Genomic DNA, 11,894 nt, shown 5'->3' with positions numbered 1-11,894 from the left:
GAAACTGAACAATCAGATGTTGACACAGCAAGTTCCACTGCCCCAGCTAGCATGACTTAGGGATGGTACTTTTTTTGACTGACTGAGTGGGCGAAAACAGACTTACCGGGCTTCCCTAAACCTAACTGGGGACCTCACCTCAACTGGTTGGTAATGTGAGTAACACGTTATTGGTTTATGGTGTTGTCGAACATTGTGAAATTAAATACTTTTTGGTGGAGTCACCCTTGAGACATGCAAACATTGGTGCTATTCATGTTACTAAATGAACATTGGATATAAATCTCTTAAACTCAGTTGGCAACATGTTGCCTCAAAACAGTATGGCTCTGGACCTTACAACTCTCCCTCTTTCACTCTCACAGACACGCACTCTGGCTGTGTGACAGAGGAGTAAATATAGCTAAGCGATAGTTTACACACAAAAGTGTCAGTTGTATTTAGCGTCTCCATCTGCAAGTTAATGTTCTCTCAACAAGACTCTTTGGTTATGTGTGTCTTAGTTTCTATCAATGAAACCGTAGACGAAACAGACCCCCCGACACACGCATACGCACACAACGAACGAAATACCAACTTATGAGTTTCCTTCCAGGCTGACGCCATCGATGAGGATGTTTCCGGAAAACAAACCCTAGCTATGCCATAAATATACTGTAACAAGGACAGCATTACGCAAGCAGAAGGGGGGTCATCAAACTCAATGGGATGTGATACATCTCTCTCTGCCTCATAGAACTTCCCGAACCTGTCCCCTTTAGCCCATCTTGACAGGAAGTCGACCCCATTTTAGGATGAAAACAGAAACCAGMTGAGGACCAGATGAGGACCAGAAGAGGCGTAGTTACAGATAAGGACCAGAACACATGGTGACCGGGTCATATGGACCGCAGAGAAGGGAGAAATTATGAGCAGTACAGTACAGTTGGTCACTTAAACACATGGACATACCGCTGTGCCACTAGCATCTGGGAAACAAGGGGAACTGTGGTTGAATACAAAGGAGCAGCAAATGAAGCTCATCTGTCCCAATGAAGCTAGAGGCTGAACAAAGATGGCTGCAGTGATGTAGTGCTGAGTCACCGCCATCGTGCATAGGYGGCATGCATCTGCGTAAGTATGTGAGTGTGTGTCTGTGCGAGGTGCAGATTTATCACAGATGTATTTATTTAACCTTTATTTAACTAGGCAAGTCAGTTAAGAACAAATTCTTATTTACAATGACGGCCTACCCCGGCCAAACCCTCCCCTAACCAGACGACACTGGGCCAATTGTGCGCCGCCCTATGGGATACACCAGGCTTGAATAGATTTGCTGAGTAACTTTCTCTTGCTGAGACACCCAAAAAACTGAATTTATATGAATTAACATCTTTACATAATCATGAGAAAGGAATCTTCTTAGTCCCTTATGGGACTAGTGGCCCACAGATTTCCATAGTGTTGTCATCGGTCCTATCCAGATGACACAGATGGAGTAAGGATGGGAAGAGGAGTGAGTTGTTCGGGCATTATAGCAATTAGTGTTCTGCTGTGTGAATTTACGAGCCACATGTGAAGCTCTCCGATTAAGAATTATGATTACCTTCCCTCGCTTCCTGCCACCACACCGCTCCTTTTGTCTCCCTCCCTCAATCCTGGCTCAGACACTGTACGTGACACACACACAAACTCTCTCTCTCTCTCTCTCTCTCTCTCTCCATACCACATCATATGCACATATGCAAACAATATCCTTGCTACTTCAATGAGAGAGGTTATGTATTATGTGTGACTGTAATTGTGTGTGAAGTGGGCTTATAGCTGGTGCTATATATCAATGTGGGTGAGTGTACTGTGAGCATGTATTGGTTCTGTGAGCAGGGCCTAAAACTAACACACGCCACCTGCCAAATGCAGGTAGATTTTGGCATTGGAGGGTAAGATGTCTATTTCACCAGCCACGTTGGAGGGTGGTCAGGGGTCCACAGTGCGAGCATTTCAATCGCATTTGTGAATATAAATAGTAAATGATGATCACATTTATAGCTAAATAAATGCTGCAGTAGTTGTTTTAAAGTATTTCTGCTGTTTTGTTTCATTTCATAGGTGGTAAATTAATTGCAACTACGATCCAGCTGATTCAAATAATCAAAGCTTGATGACTAGTTGGTTATTTGAATCAGCTGTGTAGAGCTAGAGCAAAAAGTGTGTGTGTGGGGGGGGGGCCTGGTCCGACTTTGGGAAACTCTGCTTTTGCTTATCCCACCTCGCGCTGCAACACTGCCTGGCTGGGGGCTGTGTGCGCACTTGAAGAGCCGAGTGAAAGATTCGTTTTTAGAAGCGTTGCGCACAGGCATAAAAATTGGTCTAATTTACTTGGGACGCACGTCAACTGAAATAATCCTTTGTTCTTGTGTTTCTTGGCWATTTACATTGTTTTGTTCACAAGCCACGTTGTTTTTGAATGTTTGCGTTTCAACTGCTAGAGAAGAGAAGACAACGCAACTATTAGTCAGATTCTCAATCTCACAGGCACATGAATCTCTAGTCACATTACCACGGTAACCTCCCACCTTTTTTGCTGGTCAAAATAACGGTAATGAAAATATGTAATTCATTGTTATTTTAATATGTTGGTAATAGTTTTGTAAAAGCAATTAGGCAAGCGAGGCAGTGCTGTATCATGAATATAGTCACATGCAAATGAAGCTGTTCGGCCCGACGCGATAGACAAGGGCCAGTCAACCCATCTACCTGCGACTGTATTTATGATACAGAACCGCCTCTTGTTCCCCACGGCTTAATTATCCACCTCATTTTCGAACGGTTTGGCACAGCCAAACAACGGAAGTGATGTATTTAAATTTTTTATTAACAAACAAATATCAACAATGTTCATTAATAAAACAAGTTTTAATTGCCTTTTTGTTTTTCATTTTAGTTAAAGTAGTGCCATACTGTTTAAATGTATATATAAAGTGAACAAAGTTAGGTTTTGAATTAGGTCATTTGCATTTGTTAAAGGGGTAGGTGAACATTTTTGTCTCATCTGTGATATTTTGGTTAAGGCTCAGGTCACAAAAATGATATGAAATTAAACAATGTACCACATTCATTTTCACTAGTAATACATTTGTTTTAGAAACAATACAAAGCATGCTCATCCGTGTTCTTGTTTTAATTATTGTTGAAAACTATTTTATTTTGGCTGGTAAAAACTCTGAGTGGCTGGTAGATTTTTAAAATCTACCTAACACAGTGGCTGGTGGACCAAAAAGGCCCTGTTTGTGAGTGCATTTTATAAAACTTTTCATGTACTCAGATGGGCCAGAGAAAAAGTCCCAATGGACTAAATATAAATATTTACATCATTGCATTTTGTTTATTTCAGGAAGTTTTCAAAAATACTGTAAACAGTAGGGGTGCAACGGTTCACAAAACTCACAGTTCGGTACGATACGGTACAGTGGTGTCACGGTTCGGGTACGGTTTCGATACATCAACAAAATAAATGCCTGAGAAAATATGTAATTTAGATTTTCCATTTATTATAATAGTAAACATGGGTAGCTTGAATTCCCAGGAGCATATGGAAACAAAGGGACAACAAAAAACAACAGGGCCTGCCTTGTAACATGAAAACAAATAGTCATTTAAAACAGAACTTCAACAACAGTGTATAGTCCAGCAGCATATATCTAAATTAAGTCACATAGCAGTGCCTTAAACAAAATAGGACCACTTGAGACTGGTTACTTGGGGAAAAAAATGAAATGTAATCAGATTTTCAAGTTTTTCTTTAAGAAGATTAGTCTTTCCACATGATCTGCAGTGAGCACAGATTGGTTTACTGTGACTATGTCAGCCGCTGTGGAGAACACCCTCTCGCTAGGGACAGAGGTCCCAGGCTCAGCCAGGTAGCGCCTTGCTAACATGGCAACATGAAGGTATGTTAACTCTTTGGTCTTCCACCCTGTAAGTGGATTAGCATCCAGGGGAATACAGTCCACTTCCCTGTATGAGGTCACCTCCTTTTCTGGAGTAGAACCCCTGTCGTCTGCCATCTCTGGAGAGGGCTTGACCCTGCAGAATTAAATTAGATGAAAATTACTATCTCTGAAGTGACTTTAAAAATATGATTTGTTGTTAGAAATATATATCAGACACTATTATGACAATTACAATTATTACTTTATAATTCATTGTTAAATTCCTAATTAATAAAATAATGAATGTCACGTTAACAAAATAAATACAATACCTGTTGTATATTGGTCTCAATTTCTGCTGTGAGTTCATTGACTCTCAGACGAGCAGCAGCATCCATGTACAGCAGGGACTTGAACCGGGGGTCCAAAGTGGTGCTCTTGTGTAAGAAGTCTTGGACACCAGGGTCAGCATATCTAGGCTCCAGGTTAACTCTGATAGCAGTCTTGACATCCCTTACTGCGGGTTCATCTTCATCAGATGCCACCATTGATTTCAGGATCATTGTTTTCATAGGTAGGACCATGGAAACTGATGGAATGTTCTCAGTGCATATAAGTGTTGTGACTGTTTTGGGAGGTTTGCACACTTTGATAACTTCCTCTGCTAGTCTTATGTCATTTTCAGACAAGGTCACAATATCTTTGACATTCTTCCTCACAGCTTGATCAGTCAGTGTAGAATACACCGCAACTTTCTGCTCAAGGTATCTCTCAACCATGTCATGGCTTGAATTCCATCTAGTAGGGACATCTTGGTTTAGTTTGTAGTTTGGCAGCTCCAGCATCTCCTGTTTTGTCTTGATGTGCAGCAGTTGTGCTTTTATGAAAGAAGGATACCACCTTCCTGATCTTCGCTGGGAGGCGAGAGATTGGATTCACTGACATTGCTTTTTGAGATGCTAGATTAATAACGTGAGCAAAGCATCCTAAATGTGGCCCCAATCCAGCTAGTGCAACTGTATTTACAGTATTTCTAGCGTTGTCAGTGGTCACAGGAATAGTTACATTATCCCTCTCCAACTTCCACAATGCAACTACTTCTCTTAGCTCTTCCCCCAAGTTTACACTGGTGTGACTACTCTCAAGGGGACGTGTTTGAAAGACATGGTTTTGTAATCCCCATTCTGCCGTAATGAAATGAACCGTTACAGTAAGGACGTTCTCTGTAGCTCTAGACGTCCAACTGTCTGTTGTTAGAGCAACAGACCGCGTTTCTGACAACTCGCTCTCAAGTTTTTTTGTTGTTGTTGTATAAGGCAGGCATTAATTTCTGGGCAAAATGTGTACGGGAAGGAACAGTGAAGCGCGCTCGACCCGCATTATCTACCACAGATATGGGTCTCATACCTGCTGCTATGAATTTTGCTATCGCTGCGTTGATTTCTTTAGCCCTACCGGAGTCAGACGCATATTGTTGTCTGAAGGCTGTGGGGAGAAGTGTTTGCCGTTGATTTTTCGCCTAGTCCCACGGATTGGCACTTTGGGGTGATGTCGGCGCAAATGAGTAGTCATGTTACTTGTATTGCCACTCGAATAGGCTATCGGCAAAATGTACTGAGCCTACATGTTGTAGAAGTTTTATCCACCACTCGTTGGCAATCCCCGTCATAGTTTATAAGGAAACCTAAATGTTCCCAGACGGCAGACCTGAATGATACTGGGCCGTCTTCTTGTTCTGGCTCGCCAAGTTGCTCCTTTGCATTTAGCTAACTGCTAATTCCTTTATAAGCGAATTGCTGCTACAGCGGTCTCAGCTCTGTTCTCGTTGGAGTGAAATAACTCATGAGCGGAGCTGCAGACAACTATAAACAACTTTATTACTATGTGGATATTTTTCCCACGTTCATTTATACGCCACTGGTTTATGCAAAACATTTTTTTTACAATTAAATATCTATAATATTTATATAGCAATAATATATTATTCATGTATTGTTCGGTTCGCAGTGCGTACCGAACCGTGCACTGTGGACCCTGTACCGGACGGTACAATACGAATACCGTTTCACCCCTAGTAAGCAGTGAATCAACATTTTACATTTTTGTCACACACACACACACACACACACACACACACACACACACACACACACACACACACACGGGCTGAGGGTCAAATTCTCTAGTCTATTAAAGACAAATTACAGTCTTCCTCTTTACTTACTTACTCACCCTGAGCCAGAGGCTACAGCTGGGAACTGGGTACAGCAGTTATTAGAGAGAGAGAGAGGATACAGTAAACTCAGCCACTGCGACTGAGACAATGACGGGAGGATGTAGATGAAGGCGAGTGACCGTAAAGGCCTTGAAGTGACTCTTTCTTTCTCTGCCTTCAGCACCTGCCCATTAGGGGCCTAGGTTAATGACAGGTTGGCCCCTGTGTGGGGCGAGGGGAGGGGGACACACTCAAAATGAGAGGGCACCCCCGGGAACGAGAGAGGAGAGAGAGTTATTTGCTCCTCTGACAGCCATTCTTACCCCTGGCTACAGGTATGCTTGAGGTACGGAGGGAACCTGTGTGTGTGTGTGTGTGTGAGAGAGAGAGAGAGAATATGTGTAAGAAAGATAAGGTTTGTATTCGTGTGTTTGTGTAGTCACAGTGTGGAGGGGGGTGGGGTGAGGGTGGCAGAGGGGAAAGTTGTCTCCAGTCACCTCATAACTTCACATGAGACTTATGGTCTCCAGCATCTCTGGTTTACCTCAACATCCTCATCAACAGAGAGCGAGAGGAGGGGGGACTCTTTGGCTAGACAGTAGTTTATTTTTTTCCTTTTGAACTAACAATACAATTTGAGTTTGACTTTCATCAACTCAATACTTGTCATTAAAAGGTATACAAAAGCAGAAAAGTGTGTGACAGAGAGAAAAGACAAAGGGAATGAGAGAGGGAGTGACTAAAAGCAAATGAAAGAGCTAGGGTTGCTAACATCCAGAGAGCTGAACTCTGTCCTTTTAATAATTACAAACTTCAAAGGCTGTTTCCTCGTTAAAACAGACATAATTCTCTCCATCCTTTGAAGCAGGAGGAAAAGAGAAGGATGGACAGAGAGGGATGGCAATCTGTGTTTGTAGTGCCAAGAATTGAAAGAAACAATGGGGACAGTAATCTCTTAGATGTGTTTGGTGACTAGTTTACAACAAGTGGAGACTGGGACGGGATGGCCATTTCCTTATTCCACAGAGAGAGACCACATCCCTCTTGAAAAGAGATTAGATCGGGAGATAAACATGGAATAATAAGGGTAGACAATAGTGATTCAGAAACGGGCTGAAGCTATTCTTTTAAAGGATTGAAAATAAAACGAATAGTCTACGATTCTCAGATACATTTTGTACACCCTTTACCACCCCCTGAACCTCAAATAAACACCAATAAATGACGAAGACAAAATCTGGGAGATTAGGTTTTCATATAAAAGTAAAAACACTTGATGTAGAAATAAGACGCATATAACAACCCCATTCATCATAACTCAAACCAGAACAGAAACAAAAAGACACAGGCATAGCCCAGAACTACAGTATAAAACTATTTCATTTTTAATTCTACACAAAAACATTTTTACAGCATTGTATTGTAATCATTGCAGTAAGTAGCAAACGAAAGAAAAGCCACTGCAAAATAGTGTATTAGGAGAGAAAGAAAATAAAAAAACAGAAAAAGAAAGCACATTTTTGTTGTTTGTTGCAGAGTTAACAGTGAGAAAAACGATGAATCCAGGTAAGATCTGATAGTTGAAGATAGCGTTCGTTAATCAAGAAATGTTTCATTAGTAACGTTTCCACTGACTGGATGGTTCTGTTTGTACCTGTGCTGTAAGTATGACCGCTGTCACCAAGAGAAAGTAGAGGAAGGGAGAAAAGACAAACAGCAGAGAGATGGAAAAGTATCTCAGAACTCTTGTTTGCATATTGACTAGTGTGTGTCTATGTGTGTGTGTGTGGTGGAAGGAAAACTACAGTATTTGTAAATAAGCTCAGAGTCCAAATGTAGAAATATAGAGCAGAAAATACCCCCTAGTGAGCTTGTGCTGAGAAAAGGCCCGTTGGCCATCTCAGCGATGCACTCATCCTCTCTCCCTAATCTTGCTCTCTATCCCACGGGGATGCAGCATGGAGGGAATACAGTCATGGATTCCTCTAAATTACTAATCACTCTCATGTGTGTCTGATACCCTCTGACTGCTCTCAGCCCCCTGTAACGTGTTAAACACAAACAAATGTGTGTGTGTGTGTGTGTGTGTGTGTGTGTGTGTGTGTGTGTGTGTGTGAGAGCTCGGTTTCGCGGAATCTAGTGTCAATGACTAGGACAGTGAGGGTTTGGCTATTGTTGGAACACATTGGGGGAGCATTTGGGGTTGTTGTTGATGGTGAAAGCAAAAAAAAAACACACAAACGTCAATCATCACACCACCTAAGTACAGAGCATGCCCAGTGACCTGCTTAGTGACCTCTGACCTTTCGTTGCCACCTCAGCCTTAATGACGCATCACGGTCTGATTTCTAAGGGGCGGGGGGGTTATGGCCATGAATTAAAACACGACAACAACCACAACAGGATGAACTAAGTGATGACCTGGGGAGCAGAGGGACAATTGGAGAACTGGGGTCAGACATTGTGTCCCACATATAGGTAACTCCCAAAATCAAAKGAAACACTTGAGTAAATGAGGGATACAAAGTATATTGAAAGCAGGCGCTTCCACACAGGTGTGGTTCCTGAGTTAATTAAGCAATTAACATCCCATCATGATCAGGGTCATGTATAAAAATGCCCAGTTGCCCATTATTTTGGCTACCACGGCTAGAAGAGATTTGAAAAAGAGCGCCTGCTAGACTGAAAGAGGGTCTCAAAAAAGCATAGGGGGTTTAAAGAACACTTATGGGAGATTCTGTAGTGGCGCCTGAGACGGCGTTTTCCACCAACAACAACACACCAAATGATGGAATTTCACGTGTAAGAATGGTGTCGCATCCCTCCAATAAAGTTCCAGACACTTGTAGAATCTATGCCAAAGTGCACTGAAGCTGTTCTGGTGGCCCACCGCCCTATTAAGACACTTTATGTCATGGTTTCCTTTATTGTGGCAGTTACCTGTACTTCCCCATTGTAATGAATAAGACATGGTTGCCGAGGATCCCTTTGGGTGAGTTGCGAGACATGCTGCCAAGGGCTTGGAGGAGGAATGGCAGTATACACATGCAATAGAGATATTTAAAAGCTCTGCAATAGAGATACAGCCAGAGCTGTCAGTATTGAGCAACTCAATCCAATAGGTTGACTGGGAAATCCCAACAAAACAAATATGTCAGCAAGATGAGAGTCTAGCTCTGCTTTTCATCATCGGCTTGTGTCTTTGTGACTGAGTCAAAAGTCTGTGTCCGCTGTGTGCAGTCACACACACACACACACACACACACACACACACACACACACACACACACACACACACACACACACTTCAGAAAGTATTCACACCCCTTTACCTTTTCCACATTTAGTTATTAAATTGAGATTGTGTGTCACACACAATAACCCATAATGTTAAAGTGGAATTATAAAAAATATATGCATTTTTTTTATCTGAAATGTTTTGAATCAATAAGTATTCAACCCCTTTGTTATGGCAAGCCTAAATAAGTTCAGGAGTTAAAATGTGCTTAAAAACTCACATAAGTTGGACTCATTCTGTGTTCAATAATAGTGGTTTCACATGATTTTTGAATGACTACCCCCATCTCTGTACCGCACATACATTTAGCTAAGGTCCCTCAATCGAGTAGGACATTTTAAGCAGAGATTCAACCACAAAGACAGGGAGGATTTTCAATGCCGCGCAAAGAAGGGCACTGATTGGTACAGTAGACGCTGAATAKCCCTTTGAGCATGGTGAAGTTATTAATTAGGCTTTGGAGGGTGTATCAATACACCCAATCACTACAAAGATACAGGCGTCCTTCCCAACTCAATTGCCGGAGAGGAAGGAAACTGTTCAGGAATTTCACCATGAGGCCAATGGTGATTTAAAAACAGTTACAGAGTTTAATAGTTGTGATATGAGAAAACTGAGGATGGATCAACAACATTGTAGATACTCCACAATACTAACCTAAATGACAGAGTGAAAAGAAGAATGTACAGAATAAAAATATTCTAAAACACGCATCCTGTTTGCAACAAGGCACTTAAATAATACTGCAAAAAAATGTGGCAAAGAAATTAACTTTTTGTCCTGAATACAAAGCRTTATGTTTGGGGCAAATCCAATACATTACTGAATACCAATCTCCATATTTTCAAGCATTGTGGTGGCTGCATCATGTTATGGGTTTGCTTGTCATCAGCAAGGACTAGGGAGTTTTTCAGGATAAAAAGAAACAGAATACAGCTAAGCACAGGCAAAATCTGATTCAATGTTCTTTCCAACAGACACTGGGAGACAAACTCACCTTTCAGCAGAACAAGAACCTAAAACACAAGGCCAAATCTACACTGGAGTTGCTTACCAAGAACACAGTGAATGTTCTTGAGTGGCCTAGTTACAGTTTTGACTTAAATCTGCTTGAAAATGTATGGCAAGACATACAAATGGCTTGCCAACCAACTTGACAGAGCTTGAAGACTTTTTTAAAGAATAATGGGCAAATATTGTATAATCCAGGTGTGTAAAGCTCTTATATAGTTAGCCAAAAAGACTCACAGCTGTAATCACTGCCAAATGTGTTTCTAACATGTAGTCTCAGGGGGGAGAATACTTATTAAGATATAGTAGTGTAATTTTTTTGTATTTTGTTAATAAATGTTACAATTTGTCTTCCACTTTGACATTAGAGAGTTGTGTCAATCATTGACCAAAAATGACAATGAAATCCATTTTAATCCCACTTTGTAACAACAAAATGTGTAAAAAGTACCCATACAGACATGTACATACACACACTTATGCACATGCCTACCCCTCAGACAGTACCCCACGTCGAGCCCAGCCCTGACTCAGAGCTGTAAACTCCCCTATCCCATCATCCTAGGCGGTGAATGAGGAAGCCTGACGTGCTAAGACAGGTGTGACATCACAAGTTTCCCTCCCCTTCGACTGCAACAACACACTCCAAATTACATGTCTGGCTCCGTCTCCCTTTGACACGAGACACAGAAGAGAGAAGACAGACAGGATTCCATTCGTACTCTTCACACCTTCCTCACCCCCTCCATGCCCCTCTATGAGACTTTAAATGATGTCTCTAACTACAACACACACACACACAACCCCAAGGCTTGGCATGGAGACAGAAGTTTAGCGGTCTCATTAGTAGCAGGAGGAATTCCAATAGATAAATTAGCTATGGAGATGAGAGAGTATCGGCAGTAAATGACACGAGAGAGAAAGAGGGGGAGGGAGGAAGAGAGAGAAGAAAGAGACAGGAAATTCAGTGAGGAAGATGGAGAATATAAAGACAGAGTGAGAGAAAGAATGAAGAAGTGAAGTGTCTTTAAAAATCCCCTTTCACTCCTCAGTGGCATACAGTACAACCATGTAAACTCAGTGTGACTTTATGAACGTCCTGCCGTGTAGCGCATGATGTGACTCGGGAAAACTAAGGCAACTTCTGTTTGTAGGGGGTCCCACTAGGCATGTCGGGGCCCTGTCTCTTTCTCTAGGAGGAGGAAGAGGAGAGGAGGTGGTAAGTGGCATCTCACTGCCTCTCTTTTTAAACGGATCAGCCCTCTTTCAGCTTGGCCTTCCACATTTTGGGCTGAACAACTTTCCCCAAACACATAAAGGTCCAAAAGAGACAGAGGGCGAAGGAGGAGAGGAAAAGAGATGGAGAACAGAAGGGTACATTTTCTCCTGGTGGGCTCCTTTGTGAGACAAGTTGAATGAGATGACGTCACACTGCGATTGCGTCACTCTTCCCCCCCCC

This window comes from Salvelinus sp. IW2-2015, linkage group LG6.1 (assembly GCF_002910315.2).
Source record: "Salvelinus sp. IW2-2015 linkage group LG6.1, ASM291031v2, whole genome shotgun sequence".
NCBI lineage: Eukaryota > Metazoa > Chordata > Actinopteri > Salmoniformes > Salmonidae > Salvelinus > Salvelinus sp. IW2-2015.
This window is presented reverse-complemented; position numbering follows the sequence as displayed.